Raw genomic sequence first — 10359 nt, 5'->3', positions numbered from 1 at the left:
AACCACTGAGCCTCTTGGGCTTGCTGATCGAAGGTTGGCAGTTTGAATCTACACGGCAGAGTGAGCTCCTGTTGCTCCGTCCCAGCTCCTGCCAACCTAGCAGTTTGAAAGCATGCCAGTAGAAAGTAGATAAATAGGTACTGCTGTGGCAAGAAGGTAAACACCATTTCTGTGTGCTCTGGTTTCCATCATGGTGTTCCATTGCGCCAGAAGTGGTTTAGTCCTGTTGCCCGCCTGACCTGGAAAGCTGTCTGTGGACAAATGCCGGCTCCCTCAGTCTGAAGCGAGATGAGTGCCACAACCCCATAGTTGCCTTTGACTGGACTTAACCATACAGGGGTCCTTTACCTTTTACTTTACTCTGCTGCAAACAGTTGCACAAGAGTTGACTAGCCATTAGGGATGAGGTTGCCAACACTGCACCTTTATGAATTTCCTACAACCTGAAATGCCTCTGAATGCCTTTTTCCATCATCATGAAAGGTATATAGCACACAGCACAGAGCTGGAAGGGACCCAGAGGGTCATGTGTCCCACCCACTGCAATGCAGGAACCTCATACATGACAGATGGCCACCCAACTTCTGCTTTAAATCCTCTAAGGAAGGAGAGTGCACAATCTTTCATGAGAGTCTGTTCCACTGTGGATAGCTCTGACTGTCAGAAAGTTCTTCCTGATATTTAGTTGGAAGCTCCATCTGTCTACTAATTTGGATCCAGTGGTTTGGGTCCTACCCTCTGGAGCAGGAGAACAAAACTTTGCTGTCTTACATGTGACAGCCCTGCAGATATTTGAAGATCACTATCATATCTACTTTCAGTCTCCTCTTTACCGGGATAAATAAACCCAATTCCCTCAGCCATTCCTCATAAGGTTTGTTTTCCAGATTATCTTGGTTACCCTTCTCTGCACATACTCCATCTTGTGAATATACTTCTTAAACTGTGGTGCCCAGAACTGGACACAGAATTCCAGGTGTGGTTTGACCAAGGCAGAGGAGAGCAGGACTATTCCTTCTCTTGATCTAGGCACCAGACTTCTGTTGACGCAGCCTAGAAAAGTATATTTTTTTGCTGCTGCATCACACTGTTGACTCAGGTTCAGTGTGTAGTCTACTCAGAACCAGGACATAACCCACTAACTGAAATGTCAAATGTAAATTGTCTTAAGGGGAGCCATGGAGAATGACACTCATTTGAACTGTTAGAATGCGAGACTCATCTCAGGGTCATAGGTTCGAGCCCCCAGTCCTGCATTGCAGGGGGTTGGACTAGATGACCCTCATGTTCCCTTCCAACTCTACAAATCTTTGATTCTACCGGCACAGCCAAGATTTTGCTGCTTCCTGGCCATGCTTGTGTGTCAAGGCAAGCAAGTGTTGAGAAGTACCGGTAGATTAAGTATATATAAGCTGTGCCACAAGATAGTTAATGTAAACCTCTGTTTCGCAGGTGTGTTGAAAATTATACAGGAAATCGTTGTGAGGAAATTTTACTACCGAGCATCAAGAGCCACCCAAGAGGTGAACTGTTTGCAGCTGTTTTAGCTTCAGTGGTCGTCCTAAGTGTCCTGGTTGCTGGTGCATTCTTCTTTCTTTGCAGGTAAAATGGTAGTGCTTATGTCAGACTCTGCCAACCCAGCATCTTCTGGATGTCTTGGAGATGGAAGGGGTTGTAGGGCAGAAGACCTAGAAGGCCCTGGGCAAAGGCTGGCTTAGCAATTCACAGAACGTCTCTGATTCTGTCCTGACAGAATTTAAATATTCTACATGATATAAATATTCTCCATTTATAATGCATGCAATATTAGTCTTTGAGGTTAATAAAAACATTTCACTATGCTTATGGTTTTTCACTTTTTAAAACTTTAAAAAGCATTGCTGAGGCACCTTGTAACAGCAGTTCTTAAAAGGAAATATTTTGTGACACACTCCCATCTCACATTAGAACCGAGTCCCTTTCAGCAACAGAGAACTGAATGCATGATTTAAACTGCCCATTGTCACCTTTAGAAAATATTAAAAGTACAGAAGAATAGCTTAATGGGATAAAACATTTCTGCAATGTACATTTATTTATGTAATTTCTGGAACACCTTCTCTTTTAAAAATATCAAAGCAATTTAATATACATATGAAAGCAGCTTCTGTAAAACCAAACCCAACATACTGTGTATAGGGCAGAAATGATTAGCATAAACTTTATTTCAAATGTCTTGTCTCCACTAAAGAAAGACTTGCAATGACACAGCAAATAGTGATGTGGACTTGTAACTTAATAATTCAGATGACTGTGTGATGTGAAAAATGAAAATTAATTGAAAAACTATTCAGATGGCCCATTCAGTTGTACACAGCATTTGGTCATGTGCACAGAGGATGCATGACTAAGCCTTGACAGCCCAATCCATGTCTCTATTTCAAACTAACGGCTGATTAAATGCTACCTAACTGTGGAGCAGCCAGTCTGAAAGTTCGATGTAAAAGCCCATTAGGCTGTAATAGCAAAAGCCGCAACCGCTAAATGCAATGTGAACTCACATCCACATTTATTCTTTTTAATTTTCCTAATCCCTGTCAGGAAGGGCCAGATTCCACGGACCAGTTCCATAGAGCATGGCAACAACCTGATTGAAGGGAACAGCAGGGATGGTTGCAACAGTAAGTAATCTTCAAATACAGTAATGGTAAAGGGATACAGTAAATGGTAAAGACTTTCTGCCAAAAGAGTCTTGATGAAAATAAAATTCTTGTTTTCCCCCGAGATAACTGAATAAAGCAATCAAAACAAGAAATGATGGAACAGCAACAAGCAAAACAGCTATAGACAAGCAAAAACAATGTTGGAGAATATGGTAAGAAGACTGAACAGAGAAGACAAGGTGGTGTGTAAATCAGAGGGGAGTTTTCTGTAGGAACCTATCAGGACAAAGTTATATTTAAAAGGGATCCTGGTTACTTCAAAGAAAGAGACATTGTGTACAAATGTCTTATCTGTGAATTCTATGTTTTTGTAAAATGCATTTCAAGCTATTTTCTATTTAATTATTATCTAATATGTACTGATAGGTGATGGGATTCTACCACACCAAACATCTTGTTACCAGAATGACTTAATGGCATCATAGAATTGGGCAGAGTGGTACATATACAATAATCTGAATTTCTATTTAAGACATATATTGAAGGACCTTTTTTAAACAACAACACAACAACAACATTTAAATGAAAACGATAAACTTGTGAACGATGAGAGTATTTGGGCAAAATTATCCCTAATATTAGACAAAGGGACTTTCTTGATTCTGTTCTTCCTGTCCTGAAATTTTCTTCAGAGAATCTTACTGCAGACTACTTAACCACTAGTTTAAACCTAAAAGTAGGGAACTGGGAAAATTCCGGTCCCACTGACCCATATTTAAAACAAAATGTTTCCCATCTGCTTATACTCATGAACAGTGGGAATCACCCATATCATTCATGCCCAAATGTAGATCTCACTCCAGTGGATTCTAATGGTGTTTTCACTGAGAAGCTTCTGGGGGATAAAAAGAAGAGAGAATGGCCATCGTTGGCCAATGATGATATGTAGATATAAGAAAAGCAATAAAATGGCTAAAAAATGGGAACTCAAAATGCTGCTGTTTGAAGAGGGGTCATGCTAAACGTTCTGAGCAGAAAAACTATTCATTTCATTAATAACAAAAATAGCAAGTTATTTGCAACAATAAATTAGGAGGCGTTTAAAGCAGTACTAAAGAAGAGTATCTTTGATACAGCTTCTAGAATCAGCAAAGAATAAAATGCAGAGCAGAATTGTCTTTCCTTGGATGCACAACAGTTGAATTCAGTGAAGAGTCAGTTGAAAGGAAAATTATGAACAAGCATACAACCCCTTAAGGGATATCTAATAGTTCTCTTTTGAGGAAAAGTAGCTCACACTTCCCCCCCCAGAACAAACAATAATGTAATGAGATGTGGAATAAAGAACCAAAGAATTGCATGTAGGATCAGGTGGAAAAAATAAAAAAAATTCAAATTGCTATCCAAAAGCAAAATATGAAAGCACACCATAAATTAAGCACTGACTCTGCTAAAAAATCCACTGTTTTCTATTTCTATGAGTTCAAAATAGTCACAACTAACTTTGGGCTTATAAGGACAGCAGATGTGCCAAATGATTTGCTAATTAGATTGTGCGTATCTTCATCAGCTAATTTTTACTGCTTCTATGCTCTAGGCTATGTGATTATACTTGTTTTGGAGACTATATTCTTTTAATGATTTTTGTAAATCACCTTGAATAATGGTGGAAAGCCAATAGACTATTTTTTAAAAATAATAATAATAATCACTTCTAATAAAGCTATTCTCTTATATAATTTTCAGGAATCCATAACACTGTTCCCAGACACTGTGAAAGAAGAAGATATTGCTAATATTTTACAAGACCAAATATATATGCATAAATGTGCATTGCTTATGTTCTTGCAGTTGTCAGACACAGAATGTGCAAGGTATGTGAAGCTTATCAGAGACAAGTTAGAACGACCTTTATGCATAGTAGTTAAAAAAGATAAAATACTGTTGAATCATGACAGAATACTGTTAGATAATATTGAGAAGCTATGTTTCATTCTTCTGTATTTATCAAAGGCAAAAATAGGTATATGCTTTTACCTAGACATGGAAAATGGTAAGGCGTTTGATTGTGTTGAACAGAACTTTAAATGGGAGGGCAGGGCTAGTAAATATATATATATAATGGACCCTATATATGGACCACAAGTTGTAACTGGCTGAAGACATGCAGAACCTTCTCAATGACTTAGTTACTCCTAAGTTTTGTTTGAACTACTCAGAGGGCTTTAGACCTGCACAAAATACAGTGGTTAAAAATCAAGCTCAGTCCGCAAAACAATTTCATTTGTAAATAAAGTTTATCTTTCTCTCTTTAAATGCCTATTCCAGGTCTCTATTAAAAAGCATTCACAAGTTTAAAATCAGTTCTTTCACAGCTTAGCTGGCTGCAAAGGTCATATTAGGAAACAAAACTGTTTTTGTTGGCCAAAAATAAAACCACATAGCATGATGTAACCTCTGAAAATCATTTGCACTTCCTTAAAAAACAACAACACTGCATGAAGTCTAGAGCTGGCTAATTTTTAAACACTAAATATATTGAGGTATTGTTAACTGCTGCTTTATAGTTCCAGTTGAACTGGAAAACCATGCTTCCAATTTGAGGCATTAAAGAGATGGTTGATTTGGGGAAACAGTTTTCCAGACTAAAATTGATTATATTTTTAACACAGAACTGTAGTTCAGGGATGACAAACCTCTGGCCCTTTAGATGTTACTGGACTACAGTCCAAGTCATAGTATCAAGATAAACACCTAAATAAATAAATAAAATGATATAAAATCATATATACATAAAAAGCAGTTATAGGGAGTCATTTATCTGTCAGAAAGGAAACCCTCCTGACCTAGAGAGGTCAATATATTATTATATTATATTATATTATATTATATTATATTATATTATATTATATTATATTAAATACTAATGCTTGGCGCTAGTCATTGTATGTCGTACTTTTGATTGCTGCTGCACAAAATTTGGCTACCTTGTATAACAGGATTTTTTATTAAGGAGCAACAGAGTGGCAAAAAAATGATCAGAGCATCCAGCATATTTCTGGAGTATTGGCAGAATAAGGTCAGAGCCTAAATCTCTGTAGAACAATGAAGAAGCCTGTGTTATACAGTTTTAATCTGGCCAGAGTCACAGGGGCAGCATCTCTCCAGGTACGAGACCTTTCTGTAGCGTTCTCCAGGAGCAGCAGAAGGGAGAGTTCAGCATTGAGCCAGGGATAAGGTCCTACGATGTGTAGGCCGTTCCAGACTGCTTAGATATGCCATAGGAGCTGAAAGATACCTGCTGTAATCACTGACAATAAAGGAAGGGGACCTGCCCATACCTGTCAGGCGTTCTATATTGACGGATCATTACGTAGGGTGGTAGTACAGATAATGGACTCTTTCGAGGGCTCCTTAGGCTGAGAGTCGTTAGGCATATTGTAGGAGTTATGATGTCTGCAGATATCTTCAGCAGGCTAGTTTTTCAATAATCTGTTGTTGCTCTTGTGTTGGCAAATCTTTAAAGAGCCTTTCAAATGCTCCTCAAATACATAGTTGTCCTTGGTTGGATCGTCTGGTTCTGCCAACTGATCAAATCCTCTTGAATGGATTTGCTTAAGCTCTTTTGTGTTCTTTTCATTAGGGTCCTGTTATAATTATGGTGGCTGGCTGCTTTAAAGTTAGTTATTAGTGGTGATAAAATCAGGTTGTTAAAAACGTACTGGGAAAATTCCTTTGGCAGTCAACATAGACTTGGTGCGATGTAGCAGTGAGGGAATTTTGGGGCTTCCAAAGTAAGACTTTCTGAGCTTGATTGGAGTAGTTCAGAGGCTACACATTGATTAAGTCTATGTAACCGTAATAAAATCCTCCAATGCTTCTTGGCCAGTCAAATTGTATAAAAGGATGGAACCCAGCATATTGCAAGACTAAGCTTATTCAGTTGTAACACTAAGTGATGTTGTTCTTTCATTCCACAAACAAGCTTCTGGTTTATATTATCTTGTGATTTGGAACACGTGTCCTGGATCATATATTTAGCTCACAGTGAGTTAGATAGAGAAGGTTCCTTTGGTACCTTGTTGATTTCTTTTCTGAGTGTCTCTGTGACCTCACTGATTAAAATGTCCATTTTAGAAAGCAATGAGCTAAGCGTTTTACAAATAGAATCAATTGTTTTAGCTGTCAACAGGATCAGATCAGCCAGGTTCTCTTTATTTGTTTACATATTTGGGACAGCCTCGCTGATGTATAATGCCACCTATGCAGAAGTTTTAGCAAAGCTTCCTTTCTTTTTGCAGAAACTGATTTCAACGGTCTCCCAGACCACAAAGCCATCCATTTTTCATTTGGTATTTGCACATCTAGGTCCATTTCCCACGGCATTTTTGTGTATAATAGATTGCCATATTCTAGTGTTATTAGAGCTTCATAAATTGAGGACGCTCTGCCCCTGGAGAGTGGAGAGAAGTTAACAAAGATGTGCTCTATTGCTGTTAGTTTTTTGTTTGCTTGAGTGGAAATGTCTGGGTTTAACAGGAATCTTAACAGCTGGTTGAAGTGGTACCATGGCCATTTAAGGTTTGGTATGGCTGCAATGAATTGTTCTTTTTGTAGGGGGGTACCGTTCTTAGTCATGCTGGCCACATGACCCAGAAGTTGTAAGCCGGCTCCCTTGGCCAGTAAAGTGAGATGAGCGCTGCAACCCCAGAGTTGTCCGCGACTGGACCTTTACCTTTACCTTTACTGTTTGCATAGAAATCTTTTAATCTATAAAGGCCCACCTGTTCCCAACCGTTCCAATCTAAGCATTGCCCTGCTTCTTTAAAAGATAGGTGAAAGCTAAGGGGAGATATTGGGGGAGCCAGTTTTTAAAATTTTGCTTTCCACACATTTAGAGTGGTGCGGAAAAAAGAGTTCACAATAGTGTGGGTTTTAGTGAGTGAGGAGGGTAGATAGGGATATACTCTATATACAGGATCTGAAATTTCTATATCTACCCATGGTTTACCTTTTTGCCTGTGGATCAGTGACATCAAATGCTTTCCTTGGAAGGCGCTGTAATAAGTTTGGAGATGTAGGATTCCAATCCCGCCATTTTGGACACTTCCATATATATTTTCTAGAGCCCAGTCATGCTTTCTTCACTTCATGAATAAACTTGTTTATTGAGCACTGCCAAATTTTAAATTGTATGGGTGAAATCATAATTGGCAACACTTGAAAGAGAAACAAACATTTCGGTAGGAATAGCCATCTTAACTGCAGCTATGCGTCCTGACCATGATAAATGTAGATCTTTCCAAGACTCAAGATTTTGTCATACCTGTAGGAATACTGGTGTGAAGTTTGCTTTCTTTAGAGCGGATAGATTTTTAGTTATCTGCACTCCCAAATATTTTACTACCTTGTGGCAGGTTTTAAAACCTGTTTGGTTTAGAATGTTTAATTAGACAGGTGGAGGAATGCCTATCTACATTATTTCTGATTTCATTGATTTTGAATCTGGCCACTTTACCATAATTGCTTAGTTCTTTCATTAATACAGGTGTTGCAGCTTTTGGGTTAGAGAGCATTATTACTATATCATCTGCAAAAAGGCTTATTTTATGCATTTTTTTATTTCAACTCCTTTTATCTCCAAATTGTTTCTAATGGAGAGGGCTAGTGGTTCAATTGAGAGGGCAAACAAGAGGGGGTGACAGAGGGCATCCCTGCCACACCCCTCTTGCAATAGAGAAAGCTTTAGAATCTATGCCATTTACCCCGAGTGTATGAGTTTTTGTACGGTCTCATGATAGAATTCATAAAATGTCCCATGTTCATTTTTGACAACAACCCTTCTAGGAACTACCATATCTAATGATATGACGGCTAGTGGTAAATTTTTCCTTTTGCTATGATGGATAACATTTAGTAGCTGGTGAATGGGGTCACAGATCTGTCTCTGGGGTATGAACCCAGCTTGGTCCATGGTGATGTAGGAAGAAATAAACGTGTTGAGCCTTGCAGTAAAGATTGCTGTAAAGATTTTAGCATCCTGATTTAAAAGGATTATTGGTCTATATGATTCTACTGACGCAGGATTTTTCCTGGCTTAGGTATGGTTGTCATTCAATAGAGAGGTTAATCTGTCCAGCTGGGGATCTTGTACAAGATTTAAATCCCCTTCTAATAGCACCTTGCCTCCCTGGAATCCAGATAGTTCTAGCATAGCAAGTCGGAGAAATTGTAACTGTCCTTTGTTCAGAGAGTAAAGCGTGATGCCATTACTTTGCCTTTGACAAATGCTTAGTGGCCTCTCTCATCTGTCAAAGTTCTCTTGAGGGTAAAATTCAGACTGTTAGAAATCAGCAGTGTTACCCCTCTTCCTTTTGATGAGCCAGGAGATGAGATTTGGACATCAAAGCCTTTGAGACAAAAAATTCTATCCATTTGCTTCTTACAGTGGGTTTCCTGTAGGCATATTATTTTAGGTTTTTCCCATTTGAGCATTAGATTTGAGCATTTGTCGTTTCACCGGTGAGTTGAGACCGTTGACATTTAGGGTGAGTATTTTTATAGTTTCCAGATCAACCATTGGGCTAGGTTAGAGTATGTTGGCTAGGGAAATTGTACAAACATTTTAACGAATTGTTTTGATAGGTGGCAAAATGTAGGTCAGAATAATAGCGTGTATAGGATAAAATTCAAGCTTCACTATGTAATCCAATGATAAAACACAAAGATCTTGCAAAGTTCTGCTCGAATGGTCAAGAGAAGAGGTAGTCTCTCCTCTCAATGTTTAACACCATTCATTTTCTGATAGCAAATATAAGGGGACACTGAAGTAAAAAACTTAATCAATTTAACAGTTCTCTAAATTTCCCAGTGCCAGGTTGCTTCATTTGCTTTGGGCACCTCCGTGTGTCTCAATGCTTCCTTGTTATGCTGACAGCTAATAATGTACATTAGTGGTTATTAGTTCCCTATTGCTGTTTAAGAGAATTGGTATTCTGCTGACCACTGCTCTGGTGTCCTCTTCCAGTTCCCAGGACCCGGTGGGTTTCCGTATGCTGAAAGTGGCACTTTTAAGAAGTTTTTACTTGATGTCACTGCTGCTGCCAAACTAGTCCTATCTCATCATCTGATGAGTCTGAGTTACAGGTGCTGGTTTTGGTTTTGGTTTTCGCTTGGTACAGACAGCTTTAGCATGCTCTGGAGTAGTCTTGCCTCCTTGTGTACCCCATCCAGCAGCACTATCAGATGGAATGGGTAGCCCCATCTCTTGTGGATTCCAGCATTTTGAAGCATTTCTGTATATGGTTTAATGGAACATCTGCAATTTAAGGTTGCCAGACACAAATCTTACATAATAGAGATATTCTGGCCTTCCCATGCCAGACTGTCAAGTATACGAAGTTCCTTTAAAATGGCCTGCTTAGTGGAAAGGAGGAAAAACCTTTCAATAACAACGTCTCTGGGCCTGTGGTTGAGTTTGCAAGCACTGGCCTGCTCTGTATGCAAACTCTAGATCGGAGGCCTTAAGTTTTAAGATTAGGGAAGATAAGAGAGTAAATCTTTGCCTTCCAGAAATTCTGGTAGGCCTCTCACTTTCAGATGGAAGTGACAAGAATGTCTGCTTCATACAAAGCTGTGTTTCTCTAGTTATGGCCACCAGTTTCTTGATTTTTGCCTCCTGATTCCTAACTTTAGAGCTTCATTTGCAGTCTTTGAG

The 10359-nt window shown here is 38.9% G+C and overlaps 1 long non-coding RNA gene across 1 annotated transcript; it reads left to right on the top strand.

Annotated features, from left to right (window-relative positions):
- The first annotated feature begins 2764 nt into the window (after nucleotides 1-2764).
- On the top strand, nucleotides 2765-4958 carry LOC310657928. The gene is made up of 2 exons (XR_014502008.1): nucleotides 2765-2854; nucleotides 4389-4958. It is a non-coding gene; the product is annotated as an uncharacterized lncRNA (long non-coding RNA).
- Nucleotides 4959-10359: the final 5401 nt, after the last annotated feature.

The sequence above is a fragment of the Podarcis tiliguerta genome (assembly GCF_965153285.1).
Source record: "Podarcis tiliguerta genome assembly, chromosome: 9".
In the NCBI taxonomy this organism is placed as follows: Eukaryota; Metazoa; Chordata; class Lepidosauria; order Squamata; family Lacertidae; genus Podarcis; species Podarcis tiliguerta.
Note: the sequence above shows the minus strand (reverse complement) of the source record. Positions and strands in the feature narration are given on the sequence as shown.